Here is an 11,302-nt window from a genome sequence, read left to right as displayed (position 1 = left end):
TTTATTAGTTATTTCCTCCATATTCTTTGTTAAGGGGGCTCTTTTTTTTGTAGGGGCAGGGCAACTGTGTTCACAGTGTGGGCATAAATCATAATTTGCCTAAACAAGTTATGGTGATCCCATTCAACTTTGCCAGGAACTTGCTTTCCCAGCCTCTCCTGCAGCTACATGTGCCAGGTGACCCAGTTCTGACCAATAAGCCATGAGAAGAAGACTGCAAGGGGTTTTCTGGGAAATGTTTTACTTCCTATGAAAGAGACAAACATGGAGGAGAGCTTACTGGCACACTCCTGCCTGGGATACTGGTGTGAGTCACTGGGGCAGTCAGCTTATGACCACAAAAGTAAGGCCAAAGGAATTACAGATGCCAACCTAGAGCCATGACACCTTTTTAAGGATCTGAATACCTTGAGAGATGAGCAGGTGGAGAAGGGGAGAAAAAATATTTGAGGAAGTAGGAGTATTAATACATGAGAAGGAAAGTTGGGTCCCAGTCAGATCATGAGGGCTTTGTATGAAGTAGTGTGATTTAGTGTCAGAATTACCTCATTCCAGGCTGGGGCTGGTTTCCCTGTTTGTCAGCTGATTCACCACCAAAGAATGACAGGCTTTTCTCTTTGTAGGCTTAAGAAGACTGCCCATCTCTTCCCCACTCAGAGAGTTAAAGAACTTTTGTTTTGGAATATCTAGGCTCTTAAAGGCAAAGAAAAGATCTAGATGATATGGGTGAGTAGGGAGTGCTGATTTGAAAAGTTGAGGGTGAATAGAATGTTTCCCAGCTTTCTACAGCATGTGCAATTTCTTTCCCATGGGGGGAATAGAGAGGTACAGGTTCTGCCCACTGTGGGGGCCTGTGTTTGACTCTCTCCCAGACCCCAGAGTGGCAGAATGTTTGATGGGTTAGCTGAGTGGACACTTGGCTGGGGACTGAGCTCTAAGCCATAGTCGCCAGGGCTATGAACAGTGGGACCACTGAAGTTTGGACATCGAGCCCTTCACAGTGACCACACTGTCTTGAAGTCTAGAACTCTTCCCTCAGATTCCAAGATTGGGTGAACTCAGGGGGTTCTATGTGACTCCATCAAGGGGCAGGGAAAGAGCAGGCAAAAAAAAAAAAAAAGAAAAATCGAGATCGAATTTTTCCCTAACTCTTTGAGGAAGCAGGCCAAAACAGACTTCATATTACTTTTTGAAAATAAAGACAACACGATAAAGCCATCTCTTGTATTAGTGTTCAGTTATAGTGCAAATTTACACGGCTACATACAAAGCCGAGGGAAAGGAGTGAGAAGAGGTCATAAATTATCTCAATAACTTTTTTAAAAAGTTGATGGAGTTTTAAATAAGAAAATATAGAATGTATGTCTCTAAGAATTCAAGCTTATATATACACAAAATGTCCATTTGTATTTTTAAAATCTAATTAAATTGGCCTGGATATTGCCAGACTAGAAAAAAATTCAATCTCTCTTATCACTGGGGATCCCTCTGGCTCCCAGGGATGACCCAGAATCCAGATGTAGAACCTGGAACAGAAAACCTGTAGCATCACTGGGGGTGCTGACAGCTGCCTCATGCCAGCCCAGGAATGGGGACCTTGGATCCTGCCAGCACCTGCTTCTAGCCGCACATGAGTTGTAGGAATCCTTACCGTGGTTGGAGGAGGGAAGACGGAATCCCTAGTATTCAGGGTCCAGTCCCCTCTCCAGGTACAATGCTGAGATGTCGCTTTGGAGGTCCTGCTTCCCTCCTTAGAACTCTGCCGCTGAGGAGTGAAGGGTCTTCATATTCCCCACCACGTAGACAGCCACCTTTTTTTTCTTTGACCAAGAGTAATACCTTTAGCCTGGGCAACATAGTGAGACCCCGTTTCTAAAAAAAAAAAAAATTAACCAAGTATGGCGTCACGCAGCTGTAGTTCTAACTACTTGGGAGACTGAGGCAGGAGGATCACTGGGGCCCAGGAGGTCAAAGGTGCAGTAAGCCAAGATTGTGCCACTACACTCCAGCCTGGGAGACAGAGCAAGACCCTGTCTCAAAAAAAAAAAAAAAAGAGTAATACTTTTATTATATATAGAACTCATGCACGTTGAAAAAATGCTAATATCCTGATACATTAATATATTAAGTAAAGACATAACTTGCAAAAAGGTCAATAAAACTGGTTAACAAATACTTCGTAAATGTTCAACCTTAGGAATAATCAATAAGACAGAAAAACTAAAATATTACTTTTCACCTACTACTAGGTTAAATGAAGAGAATAAATCAAAATAGAATCTTAAAATAGTAATACCAAATGATGGCAAATGTGTGCTATAACAGATAAGTACATATATTTTTGATGGAAGAGTGAATTAGTAACAACCATTTGATGTTTTGTTTTTATGTCTTTTTTTAAATTTATTTTTCTGTTTTAATCGTGTTCCTCAAATACACACACAGACATGTATACATACATAGAGATGTGATAGCCGGCGTCAAGTTTGCCTCAATAATCCTGGCCTCCTGGTGTTTACACTCTTATGTTGACCTCTCCCCGTAGTCCCCTGCAGGGTCAGTGAGTGTGACCAATTAAATATAGCTCAAGTGATGGATATCACTTCTGAGATTACTAAGATAGTGCAGCTTCCATTTTGGTCTCTCTCTCTCTCTCTCATCAGTTACTCTGGGGGAAGCCAGTGGCCATGTCATGAGGAAATTCAAGTGGCCTATAGAAAGGCCCAGGAGGTGAGGAACTGAGTTCTGTGGCCAGCAGCCAAGAAAGAACTGAGGCTTCTTGCCAACAGTCAGAGAGAGAGAGCTTGAATAAAGCTTCCCTCCCGCAAGTAGAGCCTTTAAATGGCCCCCACCCCCGGCCAACAGCTTGACAGCAGCCCTGTGAGAGACCTTGAGCCAGAACCACCCACCTACACTACTCTTGGATTCCTGACTCATGGAAACTATGAGATAATAAATGTTTTATATCATAAGTGTCTAAGGTTTGAGGTAATTTGTTACAGAGCAATAGTAAATACAAGAGTTCAGAGGGCAAAACAGTCACACATATTTAAAGGCTTTAAAAAGTCCCAGCAGTTTTCTGTCTCACCTCTTCTTAGCCACCCAGACACACTCCCCAGAGGTTACTGCCCAAGTGCTAGGCTGCCACTGCCAGATTTCCTGTTAGGAGAAGAAAATAAATCTCTAGTTGTTTAAACTACTGTTGTTTGAGTCTCTGTTCCTTGCAGCCAAATGCATTCTTTTTTTTTTTTTTTTTTTTTTTAATGAGCTAAGGGCTAAGGTCTCACCATGTTGCCCAGGCTGGTCTGAAACCCCTGGGTTTAAGTGATCCTCCCACCTTGGCTTCTCAGAGTGGTGAGGTTACAGGTGTGATCCCACAGTGCCCAGCCCCAAATGCATTCTTAATCGACATAGATGAATTAGGCTCTAAAGCTTTATAATGTGTTCATTGTCATTGTTATTTTCCTCCCTAACCCAGTGTTGCAAGAGATCCATCTGAAATGAGTTGGCAGCAACATATTCTACTGAGATCACAAGTCAACTTCTGAGAGCAATTGAAAATATAAAGTTCTTACCATGATTGAGTAAATCTAAGGTGCTGTCAACTGCAAAATGCATCATTGTCTTGGGTACCACTGAAATACAAATATCATTAATTACATTATGCTTCAATGCTTTCTCATATCTTAGAATTTTATTTATTTATTTATTTATTTTTTAAGACAGAGTCTTGCTCTGTCACCCAGACTGGAGTTCAGTGGCACGATCAGGGCTCACTGCAGCCTCGGCCTCCTGGGCCCAAGCAGTCCTCCCAAGTAGCTGGGACTACAGGCATGGCCACAAAGCCCAGCTAATTTTTGTATGTTTTGTAGAGATGGGTTTTTGCCATGTTGCCCAGGCTAGTCTCAAACTCCTGGGCTCAAGTGATATGCCCACCTTGGCCTCCCAAACTGCTGGAATTACAGGCATAAGCCACTGTACCCAGCCCATGACTGAATTTTTATTGTATGCTTATCAAAATAATTTTTAATACTTATTTAGACATAGGGCTTTTGTTTTTGTTTTGGAGACAGAGTCTCTGTCACCCAGGCTGGAGTGCAGTGGCATGATCTCAGCTCACTGCAACCTCCATCTCTTGGGATCAAGTGATTCTCATGCCTCAGCCTCCCTAGTAGCTGGGATTACAGGCATGCGCCACCATGCCTGGCTAATTTTTGTATTTTTAGTAGAGGCAGGGTTTCACCCTGTTGGCCGGCTGGTCTTGAACTCCTGACCTCAGGTGATCTGCCTGTCTTGGCCTCCTAAATTGCTGGGATTACAGGCGTGAGCCACCATGCCCAGCCTGGACATAGATTTTTTTAAAATCATATATCAATACTTAGAAGAATACTCAACCTCAAGAGTAATCAATAAAATGTAAAAAGTAAGTCTCTCCCTTTCATGTTGGCATCCTTAGCCTGCTTGTTTTTGTCTTCATGCTTGTTGCTTCAGTAACAAAATAGCTGCTGAGGCTCCAGGCATCACACCACATTCAAGGCAAGAAAAAGGAAGAAGTGAGAATGGTGCCAGCCACATCATCTTCTCTTACCAGGAAAGACAAAAGTCTTCCTAGATCTCCCAGCAGGTTTCTGCTTATATGTCATTTGCTAGAACTGTGTGCCATGAACACCCTGGATACAAGCAAAAACCTGGAAAAGAACATATTTTGCCTGGGTCTGGGCTCATTGCCATCCTGAGAAAAAGCAGACTTCTAGTAGCAAAGAAGGTGGAAATAGGTATTGGGAAGGAAGCTAACAGTGTCTGCTACAACACAGCTTAATAGATAGTAGTTTTATATGCATAATAAATAGTAGCTACTCCTTGGCATAAAGTAAAAATAATGATAACAAAAATACTTACATAATTATATTGTGTCAGTGCTTACTATGTGCCAGGAACTGTTCTGAATGTTTTAAATATGTTAACTCATTTAATCTTCACAGCAATTTTGTGAGGTAAATGTTACTATCCTTGGTTTTTTTTTCAGTGTTTTTAATTCTACTTTATATACATACAATTAGATTGATCATAATCCCTGGCTCATGACATACCCTCATTGGTCCATGCATGGCTCTCTTTTGTTTACTTTTTAAATATTAGTTATTGTAAATAATATATAGATACCTTCAAATCCCCTATCCAAAATAAAATTAGTGTCTGGTTAGCAATTTGCATCTGGCTGTATGGTACCCCCAACACATTTTACTTCCTCACCTGGCCAAGGTGATCATCATCCAGAATTCTGAGCTCATTATCCTTCACTTTGCTTTTCATACAGTTTTGTAGTTTTCTTGTGTCTATATAAAGTCCTAAAACTATGTGTGTGTGGTGTGTATGTGTGTGTGTGTGTATATATATATATATATATATATATATATATATATATATATACACAGAGAGAGAAAGAGAGAGAGAGAGGGTTGTTTTTAACTGTATGTCTTTAGTACTTTTTCCACTTGACATTACATTGTTAAGATTCTACCATATTTCTGTACGTTGCCACAGTTGGTCCTTTTGACACCTGTTTAACACTCCCATTGTGCAAATATGTAGCAGTTTATTCATCTTGAAACCATTCTTTACTGAAGTGCCTATAACATTCTTATTGATTTTCTCTTTTCTGGTTATTAACTGGTCTAATTCTGTTACATTCAAGCTTTGCATATGATTCTAGCAGTTTTCCAACATCCTTTTTAATGGCTGCATGAGGTCCTGAATCTTCTGCAAGATTTGCAATAATTTCTTGCAAATGACTTGCCTTGTGCTGTGTGTTATCAGATATTTACATTGGGCTACCAGGGAGAGGCTGACCAATAAATATTTTGACTTGATGGGGGCTTGGTGCACACAGAGAGCCCTTCGTTTCAGCAACGAGGAACGTTGCGGGGCTGAGGGAGGTGGGGAATGTCAATTCACTTGTGAATATTTTCTTGTCATGATGACTTTTGTTTCCCTGGGCAACCTGGCAAATGCAGGAACTTTGATTGTGAACACTCAGATACCCAGAAGTCCCTACATCTTGGCAAATTCTTTAACACTTCTCCCACAAAAGATAGAATCTAATTCCTCTCCCCTTGAATATGGCCTTGGTGACTCACTTCTAAAGAATAGCGTCCAGGAAACGTGTTGCTATGGGACTTCAGAGGCTAGAATAAGAAAAGGTGATACAACTTCCATCTGGCTTGCTCTTTTTGGGACACTCATTCTGGAGAAGCCAGTCATCAGGCTGTGAAGGAGCTCAAAGGAGCCCACATGGAGAGACCATGGAGAAGCCCGCGTGGATGGGAACTGAGGCCTCCAACTGACAGCCAAGAACAATCACCAGGCATGTGAGTGAGTCTTCCAGGAGAGGCTACAAAGTTTGAGGAGCAGTAGCAAGTCATCCTGGACATGCCCTGTCTAAATTCCCCACAATGTACAGAATTAAGCTAACTGTGCTCTTTGTCTTTTTTAATGAGCTGCCATGTGGTAGTGTGCACCTGTGGTCCTAGCTAGTTAAAAGGCCGAGATAGAGGCTGGACGTGGTGGCTCACACCTGTAATCCCAGCACTTTGGGAGGCCGAGGCAGGTGGATCATTTGAGGTCAGGAGTTCAAGACCAGCCTGGCCAACATGGTGAAACCCTGTCTCTACTAAAAATACAAAAAAATGAGCCGGGCATGGTGGCAGGCACCTGTAGTACCAGCTACTTGGGAGGCTGAGGCAGGAGAATCGTTTGAACCCAGGAGGCAGAGGTTGCAGTGAGCCGAGATCGTGCCACTGCACTTCAGCCTGGTGACAGAGCGAGATCCTGTCTCCAGAAAAAAAAAAAAAAAAAAAAGGCTGAGGCAGGAGGCTCTGTTGAGCTCAGGAGTTTGAGTCTGCAGTGAGCTATGACTGCATTACTCCATTCTGGCCTGGGCAACACAGCAAGACTCCATCTCTATAAATAAATATATAAATAAGAAAAATAGGCTAGGCGCAGTGGCTCATGCCTGTAATCACAGCACTTTGGGAGGCCGAGGCAGCAGATCACCTGAGGTCAGGAGTTTGAGACCAGCCTGACCGACATGGTGAAACCCCGTCTCTACTAAAAATGCAAAAATTAGCTGGGCATGGTGGCGCATGCCTGTAATCCCAGCTACTTGAGAGGCTCAGGCAGGATAATTGCTTGAACCCAGGAGGCAGAGGTTGTGGTGAACCGAGATCACACCACTGTACTCCAGCCTGGGCGACAGAGCAAGACTCTGTCTCAAAAAAAAAGAAAAATATTTTAGTTGAGTATAGAATCCTAGGTTGGCAGGGGTTTTTGTTTGTTTTGCTTTGTTTAGCACAATTAAAATATTATTCCATGGGATTTTTGTTTCCTGTAGAAGTCTATAACTGTTGGTCTTTTAAATAAAAAGCCCATTGGCTGCTTTTGAGATTTTCTTTTTGTGTGTGGTGTTCCATAGTTTGAGTACCATATGTTTTGTGTAGATTTTCTTTCATTTATCCTTCTAGCAATCAGTTAGGTTTCTTGAATATGTGCATTGATTTTTTTTTCAGTTGTGCAAATACTCAGCTATTTTCTCTGTAAATATGCTACCCCCATTTTGTCTCATCTCTCTTTCTCTGTCAGAACATCTTATTATATCTTTCATGTCTCTTAACTTCTCATTCATATTTTCCATCTTTTTGTCTCCCTGTGCTACATTCTGGATAATTTCTCCTGATTTATCTTCTGTTTCCTGGTTAACTAATTATTCCTTAATCTGTGTCCAACCTGCTACCATTTATGTCCACTGAATTTTTAATTTCAGATACTGAGTTTTTCATCTCTAGAAATTCTATTTGGTTCTTTTTCAAATCAGCTAGTGATGGCAGTGGCTGCTGACGTCACTCTGGCTGTCACTCCAACTGCAGCAGGGAGGCGCGGCTGGGGCTGCACACTCTGTGGAGCCGGTGGAAGCCCAGCCCCTTCTGAGTTAAGGCGGGAGCTCCCCGGGTGCTACTGCAGCCGCCCAAACCACAGCCGTAGACTCCACCGCCCGCTCTATGGAGCAGGCAGGAGCCCCGCTCTTTTGGGCTGGCTGCAGCTGCCCAAACTGTGGCTGTGGATGCAAGCCTCCCTGTGCTCTTAGAGGAGAGCCAGGAACAGGCAGGATCTGCCCTCCCAGGTGGATCTGCCCTCCCAGCTGCAGCTGCCAGGACACACGGCTGCAGACCTGGGCCTCCCACTTCACTGAACAGGCAGGAACCGGGGACAAGTAGGAGACCCGCCCCTTGCGAGTTGGCGGGGCGGGACCTCCTAGGTGCAGGACCCGGGCATTCTGCAGCCTGCACCCTCGGGGGCCCCAGGAGGACCCCCTCCCCGGCCTCCTCCCGTCCGTGCAGGCTCCAGGATGTCTGCTCCCGCTGCTTGGCCTCTCTCCAATCCCGGCACCAGTTCAAATCTCGGAGCCGCGTTGGGGCCGAGCCCTGGGGGCCATGAACGGCAGCGGGAGGCATATCGATTCCCGGGTGGAAGGGGGCGGGTCCTCAGTAAGGCCCCACCCTCAGGCCAGGGAGCGCCTGAAGGCTGGGGCCAGGCTACCAGTCCTGCAGACCTAAGTGGGAACTCGTGGTGCCTCTTCCAGCCTGCCCATAGCCCCCCATGGACCAATCTGCATGCGCTTCCTCCCTTCTGAGGTCCATAAAAGACCTGGGCTTAGCCAGAGAAGGGCAGAGGATGGCTAGGGAACGAAGAGGGCAGAGAGATGATAGGACTACCAGCTGCAGAGAGGAGCTATCCTCTCTGCTGATAGCAGGAGACAATGGGAGGACCAGCTATAGAGAGGAACTACCCTCTCTTCTGAGAGCGTCAGAGACCTGCAGAGACGTCAGGACTATCAGCTGCATAGAGGAGCAACCCTCTCCAGGGCCTTCTCCCTGCTGAGAACAGCAGATATTGGCATGACTTGCCTACAGAGCGGAGCCACCTACGGCGAGTCTCCTTTTAGCTGATCTAACACTTAAAGCTCATCTTCATCTTGTTTACCCTTCACTTGTCTGTGTACCTCATTCATCTTGGACACAGAAGAACTCAGGCAAAGGTGCCGCTGGCCACAGAGGTTTCTGACCAGAAAATTGACACCCCAGAGACCCTGTAACACTAGGTCATTTTCTACGGTTTCCTGTTTCTTCATATATTTTCAGTTTATCTTTTATTTACTTTAATGCAGTAATCAAAGGAAATTCTGACACATGCTGTAACACAGATGAACCTTGAGGACATTATGTTAACAGAAATAAGCCAGTCACAAATGCTATAAGATTCTACTTACATGGCTAGGTGGGGTGGCTCACCCCTGTAATCCCAGCACTTTGGGAGGCCGAGGCAGGAGGATCACCTGAGGTCAGGAGTTTGAGACCAGCCTGGCCAACATGGCAAAACCCTGTCTCTACTAAAAATACAAAAATTAGCCAGGTGTGGTGGTGCACTCCTGTAGTCCCAGCTACTTGGGAGGCTGAGGCACGAGAATCGCTTGAACCCAGGAGGTGGAGGTTACAGTGAGCTGAGATTGCACCACTGCACTCCGGCCTGGGCGACAGAGCAAGACTCCATCTCAAAAAAAAAAAAAAAAAAAAAAAGATTCCACTTACATGACATATCCAGAGTAGTCAAATTAATAGAAACAGAAAGTAGAATGATAGTTTCCAGGAGCTGGGGCAGGGGAAAATGGGAATTTGTTGCTTAATGAGTGTACAGTTTCAGTTTTGCAAGATGAAGAAGTTCTAGAGATTGTACAACAAAATGAATATACTTAACACTACTAAACTGTCTACTTAAAAATGGTTAAGATGTAAAATTTTATCGTGTGTATATATATATTATATATCTGTGTATTATATGTGCATGAATTATACTACAATAAAAGTAAAACAAAAATTTTAAGTAATGCAAAAATATAGTAATCATAGTTGTTTTATGATCAGATATTACTGCAGTTCCGTTGCTATCTGTTGTTTCAGCTGGTTCTCACAGTGCCTTATTCTTTATGTGCTTAGTTATTTTTCACTATGTACTTGTCATTGTCCCTGAAAAATTGCTGATGAAGATTCTTAGAGGATGAAGACCAGCATAAAAGTACAATCCTCCAGAGAGGATTTGAATTTGCTTCTGCCAGACACTTAGACACACTTTCAGTTTAGGACTACTTTAAACTAGATTTATAACTTAAAGTTAAAAAAAAATACTTCATGTAACATGGGCTATAAATCTACAAAAAAAAAAAAAAGGCCAGCTATGATTACAATGTCTCAAGGACAGTTTTCTCCCCACCTGCTCAGTGTAGTTAACAAGCCAACTTTTCTTGGAGTTTCCTGGCAGAAAGACGTAGGCGAGGTTTACTTCTCATTCACCCTTCCTCTAATCGTAGGCCTTTGGGGATGCGCACAACTAATTTAGGAAAGACTCCTCACCTTGGTGGACCCTGAGCTTTGATTTCATTTTCTTTACCCTGCATTGCTGTCGTAATGAAATCCAAGTTTGCCTAGATTGGCAAATAACCTCAGAGCAAAATTTACTTCCTTCCACTTGGGCAGCACTTCTATACTTTATATTTTTAAACCATTTTATCCAGCATTTTAAGTTGCTTTTTAGCAACATGTCAGCCCAAATAACCTAACCAGTCAGAAGTCCCTCTACTTTATTTCCTGTTTCATTGACTTACGCTCTTCTACTTATTTTCTTCCTCCTACTTTTGTATAGTTCTTATTTTCTCCTCTAACTTCTTGAGTTGAATACTTAGCTCATTATTGCGTTTTCTTTTCTATTATAAGGCTAGTCTATCCTAAGGCTCTAAATTTCCTTTAAAGTATACATCTTTCATTGTAATCCATATTTTGATATGTAGTAGAGAAGTGATTGCCCAAAGCCGGTTGGCGTCCACCTGTTTTTATCATCTCCACCCAACAGGGTTCTTGTGCTGCCCTGGTTATATTCTGAGACATCTGCACTCAGGTCTGAACAAGTACAGGCAATTTTCACCATCTGGGCAGCAATGGAAGCCCAAGGCAATGCTAGGAGAGTTAACAGCATAATTTTTTTTTTTTTGATACAGGGTCTTGCTCTGTCACCCAGGCTGGAGTGCAGTGGCATGATCTCAGCTCACTGCAGCCTTGACTTCCTGGGCTCAAGTGATCCTCCTACCTCAGCCTCCTAAGTAGCTAAAACTACAGGCATGCACCACCACACCTGACTAATTTTTGAAGAGATGGGGTTTCACCATGTTGCCCAGGCTGGTCTTGAACTGCTGGACTCA

The 11,302-nt window shown here is 43.4% G+C and overlaps 1 protein-coding gene and 1 long non-coding RNA gene across 10 annotated transcripts in view; one reads left to right on the top strand and one right to left on the bottom strand.

The window, feature by feature from the left end:
- LOC129473640 (uncharacterized) overlaps positions 1–11,302 on the bottom strand; it is a 37,258-nt gene that overhangs the window by 13,448 nt on the left and 12,508 nt on the right. The window contains exons 3-6 of one of the 4 annotated variants that reach the window (XR_010119059.1): positions 3,576–3,635; positions 3,089–3,159; positions 2,460–2,549; positions 1,652–1,872 (exon numbers count right to left, since the gene is read on the bottom strand). This is a non-coding gene — a long non-coding RNA (uncharacterized lncRNA). Of the gene's footprint in view, positions 1–1,651; positions 1,873–2,459; positions 3,160–3,575; positions 3,636–11,302 lie in introns of all 4 variants that reach the window. The other 3 variants (XR_010119058.1, XR_010119060.1, XR_008654311.2) reach the window with 3 other exon arrangements.
- TMEM217 (transmembrane protein 217) overlaps positions 1–11,302 on the top strand; it is a 34,198-nt gene that overhangs the window by 15,546 nt on the left and 7,350 nt on the right. The window lies entirely within an intron of this gene.

Source organism: Symphalangus syndactylus, chromosome 23, assembly GCF_028878055.3.
Source record: "Symphalangus syndactylus isolate Jambi chromosome 23, NHGRI_mSymSyn1-v2.1_pri, whole genome shotgun sequence".
Taxonomy (NCBI): Eukaryota; Metazoa; Chordata; class Mammalia; order Primates; family Hylobatidae; genus Symphalangus; species Symphalangus syndactylus.
Note: the sequence above shows the minus strand (reverse complement) of the source record. Positions and strands in the feature narration are given on the sequence as shown.